This window comes from Lonchura striata, chromosome 3 (assembly GCF_050655825.1).
Source record: "Lonchura striata isolate lonStrDom1 chromosome 3, ASM5065582v1, whole genome shotgun sequence".
In the NCBI taxonomy this organism is placed as follows: domain Eukaryota; kingdom Metazoa; phylum Chordata; class Aves; order Passeriformes; family Estrildidae; genus Lonchura; species Lonchura striata.
This window is the reverse complement of record NC_140705.1, coordinates 11,961,521-11,982,876: the sequence shown is the minus strand read 5'-3', so window position 1 is coordinate 11,982,876 and position 21,356 is coordinate 11,961,521.

Below are 21,356 nucleotides of genomic sequence, written 5' to 3'. Positions count from 1 at the left end.
CTGGAGTAGATTCATTGGAGCAGACTGACTGCTCAGTATTAACTCTCAATATTAACTAATGACCCTTGCAATGCATCTGGGGTTTTTCTTCCAAGGGATTTTTCTGAGGGCATCTCCTATGAAGGTAGGCTGAGAGAGTTGAGCTTGCTCAGCCTGGAGAAGTCTCTGGGGACACTTCATTCCTTCCACTACCTAAAGGCAGTCTACAAGAAGGCTGGAGAGAGACTTTTTATATGGACAGACAATGAAAGAACAAGGGATAATGTTTTTAAACTGAGAGAGAAGGAAGATTCAGGTTAGATGTTGGGAAGAAATTCCTTATGGTGAGGGTGGTGAGGCACTGGCACAGGTTACCCAGAGTTGTGGATGCCTCATCCCTGGAATTGTCCAACACCAGGCAGGATGGTGCTCTCAGCAGCCTGGTTTAGTGGAAAGTCTCCCTGCCCATGGTGTGGGCGTGGAATTAGACAGTGTTTAATGTCCTTTCCAACACAAACCATTTTTTGATTCTATGATATTTAAAATGAGCAACCTCTCTCCGATGTTGACTGGGAGATTCAGTTTTGCTCTCATAACATGAATTGCCAAGGTACACAAGCCATCAAAGTAGGAACCATTATGCACACCATGGTTTGTGTCTCTGAATTTTATCCCTCTCCATCCTTCCTTTCGACTCTATTGTTTGCTGTTCCCTAGAAAGAATTAAATTAACTCATCAACCAAGGACCATGGTAAAATTATTTTAATAACACCAATAAAGTGCCTGGATTTACAATGAAAAATATTTCTTACAGGTTTATTTTTGGGGCCTTTTTTCAAAGCCAAGAGTCTTCATTCAAAATGCAGTATGATTTTATCACATGAAATATTTATTTTTCCCTCTGTAATACTTTTAATTTCTTGGTATAGTACTATTTTTAAAAACTGCACACTTACAAAAATGGCTCAGAAATTAAAAAGAAACAAATGAGGAAAATGGAATTTTCCCTAAAAGAACACAACTTACTGGCCCAAAGCCAATGAAGTAGCTCTTAACATTGCAAAATATAATGAGTGTGCTCTGGAAAGCCAAGTTCAACTGCAGCTATTGACATCTTCAGGGATATGAATCTGCATTATTAAAGCAACATGAAGTAATGAAAAATATCTAGTTGTCTGTATTAGAATGAGTTGCTGAAGATGATAATCATGGTGGGGGGGTCTCTATTTGGTTTAGATCCTTGGCTTTGTGAAGTGTGCTGACAAATGTATAACTATTTCTCTAGCAACTCTGCAGAGCCAAATTCATAAACTTCACTATGTGGTGATAAAGTGTGTTTAACAGACAGAATAAAAATTCAATGTCACCATAGGCAGCTCTAAGTTAAGCCATCTTCACTTTATCCCAGATGTTGCTAGAGGAATTTCTCTTTTATTTAATATCAACAACATTTTTTCCCTTGACTTCGCTCACTGTAGTCACATGTAATCATGTCAACACTAAAATATAGATGCTTAAACTACTTTTGTGCTTATCTACAGTAGACAAGGATTAGCAAAATCCTTGTACAAAATTGTATAAATAAAATAAAATGTATCAGACTGCACAGTATCTCTATGATATAATTCAGTAAATGGCATGAGAATATTCTGTTTAACCTGCATTATCTTTTATATGCTTCAAAACCCTAAGTTATCTCTATTGATAAAAAGCAAAGAAAATACCGATGTATTCCAGAATGCCATCACAGGTTATAACTGGAAAGAAAGCAGGATTACCTGTCCAGTCCAAATCAGACTGAAATGAAAATTTAGAAAATTTCACCAAAAAAAGTAATTTCAGCACTTCTGACAGGAAATATAACCCCAGGGTTCTCTTCAGCTGTTCCATGAAATTGATAATCTTTGTAGTTTCACCAAATTGCAACTTGGAATCCCAGGTTAAATGAGTTTCATTAACCTGCTTAACAAGCAAGTTTGCTGCTCTGTGCAATGTGCCATTACTGTCCTGATTCAATGTCACTATGTTTACCTTATCAACCTGTTTCTTTTTCAGTAAACTCTTTCTCATAGTTCATTTTTTTCTGGTAGGAGTAATATATAACTTTTTGTAGCATAGTATTATTTGTTTGTGTTTTCTACTTATTTCTAAATAATATTTCCAAAATAAGTTATTACATTTGCTTATTTGATTTATTTATAATAAGCCATGGAAAATCATCATCTTGTTCATTTTTGATAGCAAAATAATTGTTTTATTATTTTATTTTAGCCCACTTGTAACTTCTGCCTGAAATTATATTTTGTGTGTGTTCTCATTAATATTCAAAAAGGCTGTTCACTGCAGGCAAGGTTTAAAGCTTGTATAATTGTAATTTTTCTCACAATATTTTACAGAACAAGGAGAATTCCAAAAAATAAAATTAGACCTTGATATATTGCAACCATTTATCACTTTTAAATTCTCTTTATTTCTGGAGTGAAGGAAATGTAAATCAAAATTAAGGCACGGTGCTGGCAAAGTGTGCCAGTCTTCAGTTTCTCAGAACTCATGTCCCTGTGGTTTGAGACTACTGAAAAATGTCTGTTGCATACCAAAAGTAGGAGGAGGTGCCTGTGTCTCTATGCTATTAGCATAATTCTGCATTGCAGGTCTGTTTTGGACTCTGGTTTAATTAATAAAATTATAGTAAACTCTGGAGGAAGGAGAAACCATTTCCCTCTGAAGGAGCTGCAGTGCAGTGTTAAAGGTTCAGAGTCTGGTTTCGTTTTGCTTTCCTGGCATCAGTCTTTTCCTGGCTTAGCTCTCTGTTGACTCCAAGCCTTGAGAATCTGGGCAAAGGCCCCTTTCCCCAGCCCCCTGTCCTTTCTGCACCCTGATGGAAGGATGGAGCACTCTACCAGGAAGGAGGTGACATGGCTTGGGCCTTCCCAAGCTGGAAACACCAACGTGGTCTCATCTTTACGTGATGGTGGCACCATCATCATCTCCCCCAGGGTGGGTTCAGTCTCCTTCATTGACTGCCAGTTCTCACATAACCCTTGATGGTTTTGAGCAGCCCTCCCTTCTGAGACAGCCTCTGCTTCTGTGTGCTGTATTGAGACATAGGTGGCTGTGTGATACATAGGTATGAGATTCATAGTGGAAACATAGACATGGATTAATCTACCCCGCATTACACTGTCATGAGAAAGCTCAATTAGCATCCTAAATTAAGAAAATCCTATGCTTGGGTGGTAATATCCACACGGTAGCTGAAATGTTTCCTCTCTTTCCATTTTTAGGGGTAATCTATAAGAAATTACAATGCTTAATAAGCACTATTTTAAAACTGTGCAGTTAGGTGAGATGGAATTAGAACCTCATTCTTGGAAATTAATTATTGATTCTAATTTAAAGACCTAGGCCACTGTCCTCTGCATTACACTATTTCCAAACTGTGCAATATCATCTTATATGTTTTCCAAAAATATTAGCAAGCTGAATTAACTGCCATACAGTGCTGCAAATATCCTGAAGCCCTCTTTCCTCACTGCTGCTCCCTGCTTTGACTCCAGGTCCCAATATCTCTACAGACTGATGCCATATTTCATAATCAGAGCTGCATTTTCCACAGCCTCTTTCCACATTGCAAAAGCATCAATTAATGTGTCCACCATAAGAATATCTCCCACTTCTCAGTGATTTTGGAAATCTAAGCTACTAAACATTATTGACCTTGTCAACAATCTGGAGAATAAGAGCCAAATGAAAGATTGCTAGTTGGCAGATTTAACTCTTAACTTGCTTCACTGAGGGCAAAATATTTGATGCTGCAATATTTTAGGTCATAAGCAGTACTCAAAATATTGCCTTTTTACTCTGCTTTTTTGTTTTTCCTGGATGCAATTTTTCTGTATTGGTTGGTGATTTGGTTTAGTTTGGTTTGGTTTGGTTTGCTCTGGTTTGGTTAGTTTTTTTAACAGTGAATAATACCTAGTAATTTTTGAGCTCAACAGATGCTCATATACCAGCAAAGCATCTTAGCACTCACCTGTCCAGTCATGGCTTATCCATAACTATTTCAGGTGAAAGGGCAATAAATGCTGCAAGGGAAGCATAAGCAGAGTTCCACAGCTTTATCTTGTTCCTTCCACATGTGAAATGTGAGCATTGTGTCTTCAAGGTTAGGTTTGGATGTCAAATTTGGTAACCACGTATAGATTAGATAGTACTATGTGAGTAATAAGTATTTTCATGTCTCCATGGCTGGTAAAAGACTTCACAGTTTTCATAATGGAAAAAGGATTGAACCTGTGTCTTGCTTCAGAAATCATAAAGTTCTTCAGCTTTCAAACATGAAAACTCAATACTCACTGATTATTTCCCACCATAGCATAATAATGTGATAGAATTAAGGGTCCTGCAAGGACACAGTATATTGCTGAAAGCTGCTTGAAAGCAGATTAATGGGTTGATTTAGCTTGTGTTGCTTTTCCTTGGGTGCCATGGAAACATCTCCCACAAGCACTTCCTCATTGACCTGCTTCCAGACCCTTGGGAATGAAACAGTTGCAGGAATTCCCTCTGGAGTTTCCTGGCACTTCACATACATCCATGTCTCCATGCTTCCTGACTTTTCAATTATCTGAACGTTGGCACCCTGGCAGGGAAATTCAAGCAAGAAGAAAAAATTAAATTTTTAGAACTGGAATTCTGTTTATAGTTTTGCTTTGTTTTTGTTTTGTTGTGTGGGGTTTTTTTGTGTTGGTTTGGTTTGGGTTTTTGTGTCTTTTTTCTGTCTTTCTTTTTACTTGTTTGGTGTTTTTTGGTTTTTTTTGGTTTTTTTTTTCTTTTTGTTTTGTTTTTTTTTTAGCGGTGGTGGTGGGGGGGATGTTTGTTTGTTTAATTTAATTTGATCTTTTCTCCCAGTTTGGAGACAAAGGTCATTAAAATTTCAAGTCCACTCATTCTGAAGAGTAGAAATTCTACATTGCAGTAAAGTCTGTCAAGCTGTGCTAAAGCACAACAATATATTAAACAGCATCACTGTAGTATCCTTGTCAACAGTTACGTAAATACATGAAAAACCTCCTTACTTAACTCTTAAATAATTGTCTAAAAAATTCTATCCACTACTGGGCAATGACAATGAACTTATTCATCTACAATTTTGGTTTTCTATATCCCTGACACATTGTAAATTATTTTTATGGAGTTCAGAACTAATATCAAAAGGAAAAAAAAATAATATGTGCTATATTGAATCATATTGAGTCTTGTGTGCATGGAGCCTCTATAAATAATCATCATTTGCCTGAAAATAACTTCTGTCCCATATATTAAAAATACTGAAAAGTACTGATTTATTTGTTGAAACCATCTCTCTTTTAACTTTCAAATTTTAGTTTCTGTAAGACTATTTTATTAAAGTTACATAAAGCCCAATAAATGCTACGAGAAATAAATGCCAGGGCAAAAAATAGAAGTGCATACTCTGTCTTTACAGAATATTCTGTGTGCACTGAAAACATTTCAAGATGTTCAGTCCTTTTTCTTATCTGGTGTAAATACAGTTTCAAAAGAAGTTGAAATATCTAGTTGAAAATACAGTGAAAGATTGTTTCTGCTTACTGTAACATCTGTCTCTTCTAGCCTGAAGTCATGACAGACTTTTAAAAATATACTCTGATGCTAATATAAAATGTCTTAATAGGTCAACAGAGACAGGAATGAAAAAGGAATTTAAAACTATCGTAAAACTAACTGGTTTGTGAAAGTTTATAGTTTAACTATTGACAAAAGAACACTGATCAAAGAACACCATGAAATCAATCAGTTTTTTTAAAAAGGTAGCACAGAGACATGCATAATAAATAAAACAACACTGGCAGTAAATAATGTGAACATCAAAGATGTCATCTGAATCTAAAAGAGCAATAACATCAGAAATAGTAACATACCAAATATGTTATAGGCAGCTGCAGGTGTGTAGTCAAGGGTGATAACAGCTTTGCACTTCTGTAGTACCTTTCATCATAGGAATTTAATGTATTTTGAAAACCCTCACTGTAGGGGTTTTGTATTTTGTAGATGAAAGTGGGATTCAAGTTAGGAGTTGGATATCTTGCTGCTTGGATAAAGATAAAACATTGCAGGTTGGATCTTTAACTCTAAAAAGAGTCCTCTACCCTAAGTCATCTGGGCCCTTTCTGCAGTCAATGCAGGCAAACAGGAAAAAATTATTAACATTACTTGTTTGCCAAACTGATAAAAATTATAAAATGTAGATGTAGTTACAATTTCTGAAGAAGGGTACTTTCAGAATGTTCAATTACTGTGTGATAAGAAGCTGTGGTCCTTCCCCTGGATGCTGATGCCTACATTGCAGAATATCCAGAGTCCAAGGATATCAACCTCAGGTGCAAAACCTCAAGTATCAATCAAAAGGTATGAAATACACCAAGAGCTTTCAGAGAAAACTATACTACTTTCTTTCTGGATCTGACTTTCTGGATCTGCCACATGTATTGTGATAAGGAATACTAGTCTACAGAGTAGAGATCCGTTACAGACCCTAATACAATTAAAGGATAAATAAATTTAATAAATCTCATTAAGACATACAAAGTTATGGTCATTTAAAATGTCTTTGTAGGCTCAGACAACTTTTTGCCCATATTTATCTGGGAACAGTCTCGAGGCTCCAAGAGACAGTGCTCAGAATTTCAGTGTGTCCAAAATACTCTCTTTCTTCCTTGCCAGCAGCTGCTGGACTTATGATCAGAACACTCACTGGTATTTTCTCTTTGCTTAGAGTGGGAATTTAGGCAAAATGCTAAGAAAATTAATGAGCATTGTCAATAGTGCAGATTTTCTTGTCATCGTATCATTCTCAAACATGAAACAGAATACACAGTGTTTGAAGAATTCTAAGAACTTCTTTAATAGGAGCATATATAAGAACCCATTTTCTTTTTACTAGTCAAATGCTCAGGAGTGTTTTGTTAGTATGGGTTGTTTCTACCTTATAAATTTTTATATCAGAAGCAAAACCTGGAAAGAGGGGGAAAGCAGGTACAGTGTTCCTCTAGAAGAAATAAAAATTGAGGCCATTGGGTAATGCAAAAAAAAAAAAAATAGATCTTGAATAAAAATTAGGAATAGTTTATTTTCAGTGAATAGATTAGCAGATACTGAATTGACTGGAAAAACTGGATGAGGGATTTGGCTTTAAAATGCAGCTATATGAACCAATGATAGTGATAAGAGCGACTCTTCACAGTCACAGATCAACAATTGGTTCTTAGACATTTACTGTAATTCTCTCTAATTCAGATCTGTAAACTACCAAAAAACAAGAAGAAAACCAGAAAATTTAAACAAGGAAGAAAATTTCCAAGGAATTAAGTGACAATATTTCCATTTTGGCATCTACAGATTAGCCCTCAGGATCCATTACATGCTGGTAGATATATTAGTATGGTGCTTAATTAGTTTGTGAAATTATAACATGTAAATTCTGTGCCTTACTCTGATATTTACTCATTAGGAAAGACCCTCCTGGCTGCATTGGTTGAGTCACTGCTGAGGTGTTCTGCAAATCAATGAATCCCATCTGGAAGAGTGGGTGTGGAGAGGCCACCATTGCTCTTGGAGGAGCAGTCTTGGTGACACAACTCTCGGAGTGGCAAAGCTGCAGGCAGTGCACATTGCTACATGCTTTTTACCAGGTACCCTGGGAGAGTTTTCTAACTCTCATAGCTCCAATAATTTGGATCTAAACACATGCAGTCTAGTACTGAGCTTGTGAAAACATGAAAATTCCAGCAGGCTGTGGCAATAGCTGAGCATTCCAATTTTAAATACAGCAAAGATGTTTGGCTCCTAAAATCTACATACCCAAGAGGTTTCAAAGATTCTGCAAAAGCAAAGAGGTTGAAAAAAAGGCCCCAAAACTCATCTGTCTTATTTGTACAGCTATCAAGATGCACTGACCATAGAAGGAATATATTTCCTGGATGAAAATGGAGAGTAGGCAGAACTTTAAATAAATATGATAGCTTCAAAAATGGTGGATATCATATACCACACGAGTCAATGAATGTCACATAACCTGAAGTGACAACACAAACTGATGTTTTCACCCAATTTCACATTAAGAATTGCACAGTATTTTCATAGAAATAAATGCAATATATGTTCATTTTAATCCTCATAAGTGGGTGAAGGAATGTGTGGCTATGGCATAGGTGACTGTCTATAATTTCAGGATCAAAAAGAGCATTTGAAATCTTAGAAAATTAGTAAAATTTGTTTTCAAAAATTCCTACCCCAGCTATTATGAAAGTCTCAAAATTTAAGCATGTAACATGCCTGTAGCATATTCAACATATTTGACATTTTCCAGACTACCATAACCTAATATGACTGACAAGCTCCATTCTAGAAAATTGAGCTTGAAATAAACCTATATTTTATTAAGTGACACTATAGACAAAAGAGTTGATTGTCTTTCAGTCTGTACAATTCCTAAAACATTACTCAGTGAAGGCTGCTCCCTGTCAGGTTGTTGAGATCCCTGCTGCACAGTCCCCGAGGAACAAGAATGAGGCAACAATGTGTGCATTAGTGTTAAGGGTTGTGTTAAGATGTTAAAGTTATTTTCATGTGTGGAAATTCTTTTGCTATTTATGTGAATATTAACATGGTTCTTTTATTTTTTTCCAAGTGTCTTACTAAAGATTTAGGGGTTTTGATTAGATAACCAAAGTAAACTCCATTAGCAAAATTTTGATAATTAATCAATATGAACAGAAAAAAGCCATAATGAAACAAAAGCATTTTTTAAGTTATATTAAAGTTCATGGATACCACTTCTCTTTAGTTACTGAGACTATTACTCATGAATCCAAGGTGCAAGATCATTTTCACTGAATTGGTGGCAAAGATTATTTTTGTTGCTCCCAACAAGCAAAACCTTACTGCCTGTTTCTTTTTTTCTGAGTTACACTTGTAAATTCTTTGCAACAGCAAAATAAAATGACCAGCAGTTCTTACATGTAAACATTCCCAAATATATCTGCTAAAAATATTAAATAACCATTTGTCAGAAATTCCTATTGATATTACAATATATTCATTTATGCAGCTTGTGCATGTTTACATAACACGCAATACAATTTGTCTTCTTTTTTGTCTGCTTAAACTTCAACTACCTTATATTTTCATGTATTTAAAATATAAAAAGGTCACGATGACTTTCTAGATATTTCATGAAATTGTTTTAGGGTCACATTGCCTTAACCAGAGGAATCTCAGGAAGCTGGAGGAGTGGCCAGCAAGAAACACATAAAGTTCAACAGCACCAGGGATAAAATGCTGCACCTGGGGCCACTCTGTGCTGGGATACAGGCTCTGAGCTGACTCTGTGACAAATCTGCAGGAAAGGGTTTTGGGACCTGGTGGATAGCAGTCAGCAGTGTGGCCTGACAGCAGTAAAGTCTAAGCATGTGGTGAGCTGAATTACCAATTGCATAGGGAGACAGATGGCTGGAGGACATGGTTTTCCCCCTTATTTTACACACAAATGGTTGCACCTGGAAGAGTCCAGGTTGCTCTTCTCCTCTGAGTACAAAAAAGATATTGAGAAACTGGAAAGTCCAGTAAAGGGCAAGAGAAATGAGTGGGGGAAGAAGCATTGGACATAAAAGAAGCTGGTTTTTCCAAGTATCCTGAGCTTCATTTGAAAATAAAGGTCCTGTTGTGGAACATTTAAACATATAATAAAAGTTTAATAATATGAATCCTTATTTTTAATTTCTGGTGGCAGAAAAAACTGATTTTAAACACTTGAAGTGAAAAGTTGTAAAAATGTCTTGAAGAATTGAAGAAAGTTGCAAAATAACATGGAGAGAATATTTTTCCTCCCTTTACCTCAAAGGATCCCTTTTCATCAAAAGGTATTGAATGTTTCAAGGCAGTAAATGACTAGTAAGAATGAAACTTTGCAATTCCCAAAGCAACACTATAATGAGTGCTTTTAAATACTTAGAGATATTATGTAGCTGTCAAAGCTGCTAAGCTTTAAGACCAAAAGAAAAAAAAAAAAAAAAAAAAAGAGAGAGAGAGAGAGAGAGAGAGAAATGTTGTGCAGTGAATGAAAGAATTATCAGACTCTGTGGGGTGAAAAAATGCTCACTGGTGTTTTAAGCTTCTCAGCATTGTAGACCAAGAATTTTGCTGTTCTAAAGAGCAAGAGCCTAGACAGACTGAGCTGTCTGAATAAAGGGAGGGGTCAATGCTAAAGAAATGTCCAGGGATCAATGCCATTACAGAACTGAAGGGATGGAGGCTGAATTCTCTTTATGGACCAAGTTCAGAAATAACCACAGGTCGATATTGTCCCCAGCAGTAGGAACCCAGATTTTCAGGATGCCAGTACTGGACAAGAGATCCTGGGAAACACAGAACTGTACATCTCTGTCAGCCTGCTCCCTTCTCACTGCTGTGTCTTTGGTTACTGGCTGTGAGTAGATTTAATCCTATGACTCTCTAGAGGTATTCCAGATACTCCTATACTTTATTTAAGAAGTAATTAAAAGGGCCATATTACAGGTCTTTACATTCCCTTTCAGTTTCTATCTACAAGAGCTAGCACAACCAGGCACATACGCAGGAGCACTAAACTAGGCTGGAATATTCCACTGAGCTTTTGATGTTTCCTCTCACATTACATCTTGAAAAGGTAACATTTATTCAAGAGGCTTTGTTCCTACCCTTATCTGTACAAAGATAAGCAATGAGAGTAGCCAGAGTTCTGTCATGTTTCTGTCCTGTGAAATACATGTTGTACACATGGCCACTAGGGATGCAGGGCCTCAGCTAGATCTAACAGCCTGTGATGCTGAAATTCATTTTCTCCCACACTTGTGCTATGTGCAGCCCAGTGGAATCTTTTACTGATACTTTCTCCCTGACTACCTAGTTTACTTCAGCTTCAGTTGCTGCCATGAATTTCACTTGAGCTGTACCTTGAAAGAGATAAAAATCAGCATATCTATCCCGTTGGAAATCTTCATATTAGAGAGTTTTCAGCCAGAAGAGGGACAAAATTTGTGAATTTTTTTAGTTGTCAGTTTTATTTGGACAACCATGGGCGTTGTCTCTGGCTCTATTGCAGCCAGCCTGTGTCCTTTCTTCATCATACACTCATTCAGAACAAACTACATGAGGCCACTTGGAAGAAAAAACTGGCATGAGTTACAGCTGGTCATTCATGAATGCTTTGTAGAATGAAAAATAGAAATAAAACAGATGTTCAGATTCACCTGACTTTAAACCATGAGAGCTAATTAACTTACACACCACTACACACTGGGCGCTGTGTTTGGCTAGAAAAACACCTGACAGATCTCCATTTATTAAAAAAGTAAAGGTCAAAAGAAAAAATATTCACCTTGTAGTCAGCTGAATCAAACAAAAAACCTTCTACAAAAGGAGTTAATGAGGATGGTTTCTGCTTGTGAATGATTGCAGTCTGAAAATGTTAGCTTCTGGGGATTTTTGAATAAAAATCATCTGGTAAGTCCAGTTCACCCATGATCTTTCCTTGACACTTGCAAAATTAATAGACCTTTCTTACTGAGTAATGAGGAAAGGGAAAACAAATACTATGTTACTTTTTACCTGGCGTATCTTCTGGGAGTTGAGCTAAATTCATCATCTTCCATCACATAAAGTTCCCACATAGAGTAGAAGCTTTTCAGTTCAGATTTTTGCCTATTGAATATTACCACACATCTGGCTTTAGAACTGGTATCAAAATGTTTATGTTGAGTTTTCAATTCTTCTGTAGGTGGGGAAAGTTAAACATTTATTGAAGAGGATATATAGGATGTGCTTACTAAGTAGGTAGGTGTGGAATAAAAATAGATGGGAAGGCTGTATCTGGAAATCCACTAGTTGTTAGATTCATGTTTCACTCACCAGACTCAGGGGTATTGCACTGATGGCATGCACAGGGAAAATCTAAGTGGGAAATTGTGATAGAAAAACATTCAGGTTTTAAACTTTTAACAAACTGAAGTGCTGATAGGTCTCAAAACATAAGGGGTAATAGGACTTCAATCTGTGAAATCTCCTAACAGAATACAGAGTCATTGGTGCAGGGATGTTTAGGCAGGAAGGCAGAAATTTCACCAGCTTGGTCTCTGTGTTATGTACATACACACAGGTTCAAAAATTAACAAAATTCCATTAGGTTTAATTTAAACTAGATGTAAGCTCCTAAGTGCCATTGAGAATCCGAATCCTTAATTTTATTTAAAGTGAAGCTTAGACACTTTTTCGTTCAGAGAATTAATGACTATAAATCTGGGCTGAGTTCCAAGATCCAGAAAAGTTGGAAAAAAATATATATACAGTTCCCTTTAGATTTCCGTTTCCCAAAGTATGTTTTATCCTGTTTGATGCAAACAGAATATTAAAGCTGTTATTTAACTTCATACTGTCAGTGAGTAAAAATTTGGTGAAATAAAAATAGTGTACATATCTCTATACAAGAACTGGTGTGTTGAAAAAAATTAGGGCATATTAAACAATCCTATATCTCATGAAGAGAAAAATGCTGCACATTATTCTATGAAGATCTATTTTCTAAATCCTCTTTTAGTCCCATCAAGACCATAATAAATCAGTGAATAAAAGAATTATCAGACTCTGTGGGGTGAAAAAATGCTCACTGGTGTTTTAAGCTTCTCAGCATTGTAGACCAATAGGTTATGTAAGTTTGTGTGTATTTACAGGATGCAGAAGTGTGTCCTTGGGGTAAAGAAGGCAAAGAGAAACCTGGGCTGCATTAGGCAAAGCGTTGTCAGCAGGTTGCAGTTGATGCTTCCCCATTGCTCAGCCCTGGTGAGGTACATGTGGAGTGCTGTGCCCAGTTCTGGGCTCCTCAGTGCAAGAGGAGACACTGGAGGGAATTTGGTGAAAGTTGGCAGAAGCGATTAAGGGCTGGAGAACCCCTCCTGTGAGGAAAGGCTGAGAGAGCTGGGGCTGCTCAGCCTGGAGAAGAGAGGGCTCTGGGGATCTCAGGACTATGCAGATACCTGGAGGAGAGTGCAGAGACAGAGCCAGGCTCTTCTCTGGTACCCAGAGACAGCACCAGAGGCAATGGACACAATCTGAACACTGGAGGTCCTGGAGGAGCATCAGGAAAGATTTTCCATTGTGAGGATGACTGAGCTGGGGCACAGATTGCTCAGGGAGGTGGTAGAATCTCCACCCTTGGCAAAAGGCATCTGGAAATGATCTTGATCAACTGGCTGTAGGAAGCCCTGCTTGTAAAAGAGAATTGTAAAGGACAATTGTTTATATCATAAATATATATAGAGGGGGTGTGTGTATGTATGCACAGACACAATTAACATAAACAAGCACATAGCACAATTCACCTGAGTGAAATATATATATGTATATACATCTTTGTATCTCAGACATATCTATATTGTAGATATATAGAATAGGCTTACAGAAGTACATATTCACAGTTTCACATTATATTAATTGTTCTATCCTTATATATATATATATATGATTTATGCTATTTTCTCCCATTTACATTTTGAAATGGATAGCAGTTTTCTAAGGGAATTATAATAAAAAGATACAAATTTCATACAACTGGTTGAGTTCTATTTGTATTTTACATGCAGATACTAAATATTAAGCAATTATAAACCATGCCCATATTTCAAGCAGGAATATATATTCTAGCTGAACTAATGAATAAAGAAATAAAATATTATTAATATGTTACATATAACAGCTGCATCTTATATTTGTTGCCAATTCTGTCTAAAGCTGCCTGGGAGATACAACTCTGGCAATGAGATATTTCACATTTTCATGGACAAATATCTGCAAGTCAGCTTTCTCGAGCTCGTGTTGTCCTTTTTTCTCCATCTCCCACATATTGGCCTGAACTTTTGCCCATGATGATCTCTGACTCAGTTGTGTAGAGTTTGATCTGCTTTTCTATACACTACTCAGAAAAACTCTTTCTCCATTTAACCACATAGAAATTTGAAATTAATTTTTTGTTCCTCTATTAAGAAAAATGCCATCCAATGAAATTTAATTTTTTTTTTCCACAGGAATATAATTACCCACTAGTGATAATTTTAGGAAAATATGCTTGTCTTATTTCTAATTGCTCTTTTCAAAATTAACAATAATCTTGGTTAGATAGAAAGTAATAAGTTTTACTGGATCTTCTATCCTTCCTTAAGGAAAGGAAAAGGAACAAATATAAATGAGAAAATCTGCTTTTGATTGACTCCATCTAAATTCCGACTAGATGACTTCAGTGAATTCTTTTTGAAGAATGCACTTTATCTGATTTAGGTCTATTGTGAAGGACCTCACTTCCAGCCCTTGTAATGAAGTACCTACTTTGCTATGTTTGCCATTTGATTTGCTCATTCCTTTCACCTGTTAATAAATATTCAGAGAAATGCTTCATTGAAAGGAAGAGGGCCTTTGACTTAAATAAAAAGATTTGGTCCATTTTCTAAAAGAAAATTTGTATTTGTACTGGATAGATTAGAAAATGCACACAACTATGTTTGTTTAATGTAGTCATTTATTTCAAAACAGACATTCATTCATTAGACATCATTATATTCATCTGCTCCTAATTCACAAGTTAATTGCAGGTTTAACTGGTACCCATTTTTCAGAAAAACTCCCACTTCAGGGCTTATGTATTGTTAATGAGTTTTCTCTTTGGAGATTTCCTGTCCAATCTCTTGCCACAGAGCATTTTCATACTTTAAATTGCAAGTTTACTTAGTGTCCTTTTATCAACTTTTCACTCAAAAAAAGGCTCAAACTGAAGCAGCAAAGGAAATAAAGCTAATATAATGGAACCTAGATAATGTAATTAAATCCATCCTTATTCCAATTGTGAAAGTCAAAAATGGTAAACCTATGGATAGCCACTCCCTTGTGTATAAAAGGAAATAATTAGAAAAACGTTTGGTGTTGTACATAGCTCTTAATTTTATTTTATGTATATTTTTGAATGAACTGTAAAAAATATATTCTGGTTTATGTAATATAATGTCTTACTCAGGATCTCCACCAGTATCTTCCCACACTCCAGGACTATATGAAGTGCATCATAAGAAATATAATTGCTTTTGTACTCAGGGTTTGGATGATAAATATTAGCAATACTATTTAGAATGGGTCTTCTCCTTGCCAGATTACAACATATAAAACTATAAATTGGGACTGTTTTAATCTTTTTTTGTAGGCTGAATACTGTATTTTCCTGTACATCTTCATTTCACAAAAAGAAAAATGTGTCTGGACATGCTGATGACTTCAGCAGATAAGGTGTTCACCTATTAATTTTTACATACCCTATTTGATTATTTAATTACTTTATTTTCCATTCTGCATTTAGCTGTCAGGATCATTTACTTCTAATAAAGGTTAGGCCAGTTAAATAGTTTGTCAGACAGAGAAACTACACCTATTCATTTTGTCCAGGGAGCTTTTTTTATGGCATTTTGTACTGGTATTCTGGGAGTTTATGAAAGATGTTATTACTTTATTCTTTGATTGATTGGTGTAGAGTAAATATACATGCATAGAGTGAGATGAAGGACATGGTGTGCCTAAGGCTGGGAAACAACAAATTTAGGAGTGCAGGAAAGAATGTCAAATTTTATGAAGGATTAAGACAAAAAGAATTAGGGAATATGACTAGTGTCTTCAAGTAAACAAGGCAGAAACCTCATGTAAAATAACAGATTTGAGAGAACTTCATGCCACATTATTTCTAAGCTTTTGTCACTGAAAAAACAAACCTCTAGAATTCTATGATAGCTTCCCTAAGAATTTAACTAAGAAACAAATAGGTTATTTAGAGTTACTATTTAATTAATCTTTTAATTTAGGTCAAAATTTCAGATAGGAGCATGGAATGGATTTAATCTGTCCAGATTAGGCACCTCATTAATCAGATTTTAATATACCTTTCCCTTTAGGGAAACAAAGGCAGAAAGATGTGGATGTAAAAAGTAGGTACTGTCTATTCCAGCTGTAAAGAAATTTCCATGATCCATAAAGAAGGGATGCTTCTTTACTTGTCCTGAACCTACTGTTCACCTTACTGCCTCTTTAATAATTGCAGGCTACACAGTCAAAGCACTTACTTCTGTTTTGAAAGTATCAGGGCTCATATTTAGTATTTATACAATTTTCAGCTGGCCAATTGTCCATAATTTCTATATTATCACTTTAAGTGATGTATAAAAAATTGTATGGGTCTGTTTTTAGAGGAAATAGAGGAATTTATCAGCTGGTAAGCTACAAAAATAATTTTATCACATTTTCAGTCGTTTCAAAATTGTAGTTGCCTTCCAGCTGAAGTGCTGATAGGTCTATCAAAAACACACCTGGGACAGATTAACAAAATATTTTTGGGCTGAACTGCATAGTGGCCAGAATATAGGTATCTAAGCTGAAATCAGGAGGCCACGAGAACCTCTTCCAGAACTTACCTTAAACCAACTGAGGTTCACTCGCTCTGGATGCTCTGGAGCTTGAAGAAGGGATGAAGACAATAAGAGGCAGATGGAAATTCACTGATCAGTCCTCTTAAGGTATCCTGATCTTGTCTGCAAAAAGCTGAAGTTTGAGAAGTATGAATTGCCTTAATAGGGAATACTTCCACCCATCACAAAAGCAGAAAATTTTGCAAATATATTTATTTACAGTAAGGCACAATATAAGCAGTATTGGTTTGCTTTTGTTCATAACACTTGAGCTCAGCCTTATGCAAAGTGATCTGTTAGGGTAATGGGGAATAATTGCATTATTTTAAAGGATCCTTGAAGCTTCAGAAGTCTCTAATTTACTTGTGTGATGAGTGGACCCAGCCCATGGATCTAAGTCTGGTAGGATGGAAGTCCAGAGACCATGCTGCAGAAGACAAGCTTAACCTATTGGCCCATACCAGGCAAGTCAGGTGGACAGAATTCTAATAAACCAGGCTTAAATTTCTAGTCAGTGTCATACATGCACAGATTTACTCTACATGGAGGAAAGGGTTGGTGGGAGTAATGCAACAACTCATCACCCCAGTAGTGTGTGCTGTGTTCCCTTGGAAGAGTGTGTGGCATAAATTATGGCATTATATGTGCTAGTTTCCTTCTTGAATGAATCCTGTTCAGTTAGCTGGTCGTTCAGGTATTCAACAGCACTTTGTTTTCATCTGGCTGGGCTTTCTTTCCAGTGAGTCACCATCCATGGGTGAGACACTTGCTCAAAAAGAAAGATCAAAGTAACTATCATGTCAATCTGTATTGTAAAATAATTGTTGTGTGAAATTACTTCTGGTCATTTACACCAATATGAGAGTATCATTCAGTTGCATGTTGGAAGATGTTATGAAGGAAGCATATAAAATAGTTAACTGAAAAAAAAGAAAAAAAATAGTTGCTTTTTTGTTTGTTAGCTGTAGTCATATCGCAGATTTTTAAATTCAGAATTTTATTTTTTTCTATTCTTGTTAGAAGATAAATCTTGATCAGGGAAGAAAAGCATATTTTCTTAACAAGAGGTTAATTAAGGTGCTAATACAGTTCAAGTGCAAACAATAGGACAAAATCATGTTCTGCAACATAATAATTTGATAGTATATTTCAGTAAGAAACCTAAAAAGCATTGTAATACAAAATTAAACACCTATCAAGGCACAGCATATACATAAGGCAACTAATTCACTGTCCTTTTCAGAATCATATTTGAGACACTTTTTGCACAGACTTCTTTCTTACTTTCTGGACTGGATTGTATTCATGCTCACTTTATCATCATGACCTTGGCTGAAAGGTTTGTAGTATTTGATGGATCTGGTGGGGAGCATTTGCTATTACTTATTTTCTCAGATTAGGGAAACAGGTAGGAAATGGGTCATTAAAACCAGTAATATTCCTCAAACATTTCAACTGATCTATGAAACATGCACTACAGCCTCCCATATCAGGAAAGTTGCAAGTAAATGATCCTTGAGATCACTTCCAAACCAAACAGTTTTGTGATTCTTAAAGAATGAAGAGGTTTTTCTTGCTCCTGGTTCCATAATCTTGTGGAATATTTTTCATACCGCATGACAGATAACAAAAACCATTTTGATCAGTGCTTATACAGACAAATAATAACTTTCTGAACTACGGGTGTATTAAAGCTGCATTTATATTTGTAGTTGCTTCAGATAGAGTATCTTAAATCAGCACTATATGAGCAATTCAGTCTAATAGCAAAATGCTCATAAAATGTTTTAGTTAAAATTCTCTGATTCTTCTACTGATGACACTTGTTTCCATTTGTTCAGTTTTAATGTTTCCTCATATCCTCTAGTCTTTAGAAGAAACTGTTGCTTTTAGGATCTGTTGTTTTATGATCAAAGATTTTGACAGCTTCTTTCCTCTCTTCCCAATTATGTTAAATTGAAGTGGAAGGCAAAGAGTGTTGACATTAATGGGCTTTACTTTGGGTTTGACTTCCCCCATTGGGAATGAGTGCTAAAAGTCCATGTAAGAGTCCTCATGCACTACAGCTCTGCAGAGAAGGGGCGCCCAGGCCATGCAGCAACAAGCAATCCTCGTCCTGCAGTGGTCACTGTCCATTTCATTGTCTATTTTGATTATCTTTATTTCAGTATTTCACTGGTCTCATCTTTCTTTCTGCTTGTACTTCTTGGTTTTTAGCTACATTTTGTTTGTAAGCACTCAGGGATATGAAATTTTTTGCTTTCTTTCTATAGCATCCCTATAAAACAACAGACTTAGAAAGCAGAAAATATGCAGGCATATTATACAGATATTGTTTTTGGCCATGTTTTCTGGGAAATCACTCAAAACTTCCTTTGTATTACCTAGTCTGCATTCTGCTAAACCAAGACATGTTTTTCCATATTCTTGTATTCATAATTCTGCCAGTTTTATAATACTGAGAAATTCCTGATGATCAAGTTTTGTCCTCCATTTCCCTGTAGGTACAAGGTATCAAGCCACATATTATCATTTAAGTAGAGAATTGCTGTAAATCTCACAGTAATCCTATTGTTTGTCATGTTTACAATGACTGAGATACTTCTCTTCCTTGTTTAAGGTTAGATCCCCATTTTCTCCATTCTTGTTTTTTCTTTCTGGTCTTCCTTGCATAATGACAGTTTGTGCCAATTTGCAGCATGCAGGCATCAAATACAGGATTAAAGGTATTGGAAGGCATATGTTTTTCTTGTTTAAATTTAGAGCTACAGGAAGGCAATCACAGTCCTTTCGTGGCTAAAAATGAAAAAAAAAAAAAAAAACTTTGACTAGAGAAAAAAACAAAACTCCTGTAGCTAAGGAGAGGCACTGCATATTATCCCATCAATGTCACATTACTCCTTTTTGGTGGAGCAATATTTTTCTTAGTTTTAATTATGTTAACTTAGAAAGAAAAATATGAAAGGTTTTCATGAAGTAATAATTTGTTCCAAGGAAATAAGCTATGAACAGGGAAAGATTTTACTTGATAAATAGCTCTTAATCACTGTCCAGTGATGATACTCAGTGACCCAAGAAGCCGTTCACGGCAAACTGTTAAGGAGGAGATAATAAAATTCATTATTTTAGGCAACATTTATCTAAATATTGAGGTTATCCTATGAAATGTAGGAGGAGCTGGACTGTATAAAAAATTAATCTATTAAATAATTAATAACTGTGTCTACATCAACACAATATTTTCTGTATATTACTTATGCAGCAGTAGGATGCCATTTCACTATTTCTGCTTGTAAAAACATAAAATCTCTTAGTGTAGAAACAATCCTAGCATCTTATATAGATTTATCTATATTTTAAAATTTCTAGTTGTGTAAACTCAGTATTATATGTTCAATTTTCTTCAAGAAATTATATTTATGTAAAACATTATTGTAACAGCAAAGCCTGCATGATAAGGAATTACAAACTTTGTGGAATTTTAATTTAAAATTTCTCTAATGTAGATAAACAGAGTTATGATATATGAAATATTGTTATGAGTTAGTAATTGTGTTTCATTGTTTCTTTGGTCTTAAGTCTCTGAATATTTCTCATGACTGAAGACATCAGGGTTCTTCTCTGGACATGTGGAATGACAAATATTCACAGATCTGCAGGATTTCCTGAAGGTGGCTCCATTTGATAAAGGTGAAATTAGACAATCCAGGATCAGATCAACCCCAAATTCTCATCAGAGTAATTGGTCAGAGGAGGAAAAACCAGAAATAACAGTTCAGATAACAGGTATGAATAATGCCTTAAGAATTTCCATAAAATATTTCTGGAATTTAACCAACATGTTCTTGAAATTTATCAACTGAGCAAATACTCCACAAAAAAATAGAGAAAACAATCTTTGCCTCTTTACAGTGCATGTCTCCATCTCAATTCTGAACTAAGGACTGTCTTAACTAGTAATTTTCCTGTCTTTTAAATTCTGGGTGCTAAAAAATACAGGTTCATTTGACTGTATCTCATTCACACAGAGTTGTTTCCAGCCTCAGTGAAATAGAGAACAAAGCATGCTCAGGAAAACGCTTGTTTATTTTAGGATAGTTCTCAATTCTGCCTCAAATTTCTTCAGCCCGGGATGTAGATGAAAAGATAAAATGTACAAAGCTTAATTTCAAAAGAAATTCTGAAATAGAAAATGGAAGAGGAAATTAACTTTCAGTGTACTTTAGATGAACTATAACTTCAAAAACTTTGAAACCCAGGGAACATGATTATATTTGTCTGAAATTAAAAACAAAACAAAAAACCAAAAAAGGAGTAGTGGTGAAACATTTTTAGTCAAGTTAAATGCTAGGGTCCTAGTAGACAGCAAACAGCAACTTCCATCTCCATTACAAAATAATTTTTGAACACTGAGGTTTTCTGTGATTTTCTAATGGTTCAGTGACAAAGAATGGATTATGGGAAAAAAGGACATTCTTCCATTGCAGAGGCCAAACATTTAAAACTCTAGAGAAGCCTAAGATATGTAATCAAGGTGTTCTGAAAATCTATAGAGTTCTACAAGGTTATCTAAACCAGCATTTTTCTCACAACTCAGGCACAGCATCTTTGAAACACAATGCATAAATTAAATATTTTCTGTTTGATACATTTTTAGAGAAAGGCTTTAAACCTGCTTTAAGTACTTCAACATTGTTCAAAGTATCATATGCAATATTTATACATGTTCTAGCTTCCCATCAGCAAAAAATGTCCTGTACATCTCTCCCAAATCACCTTTCTCAGAGTTTGATCATAAATTAATGATGACACTCTAACCAAGCAGTTAA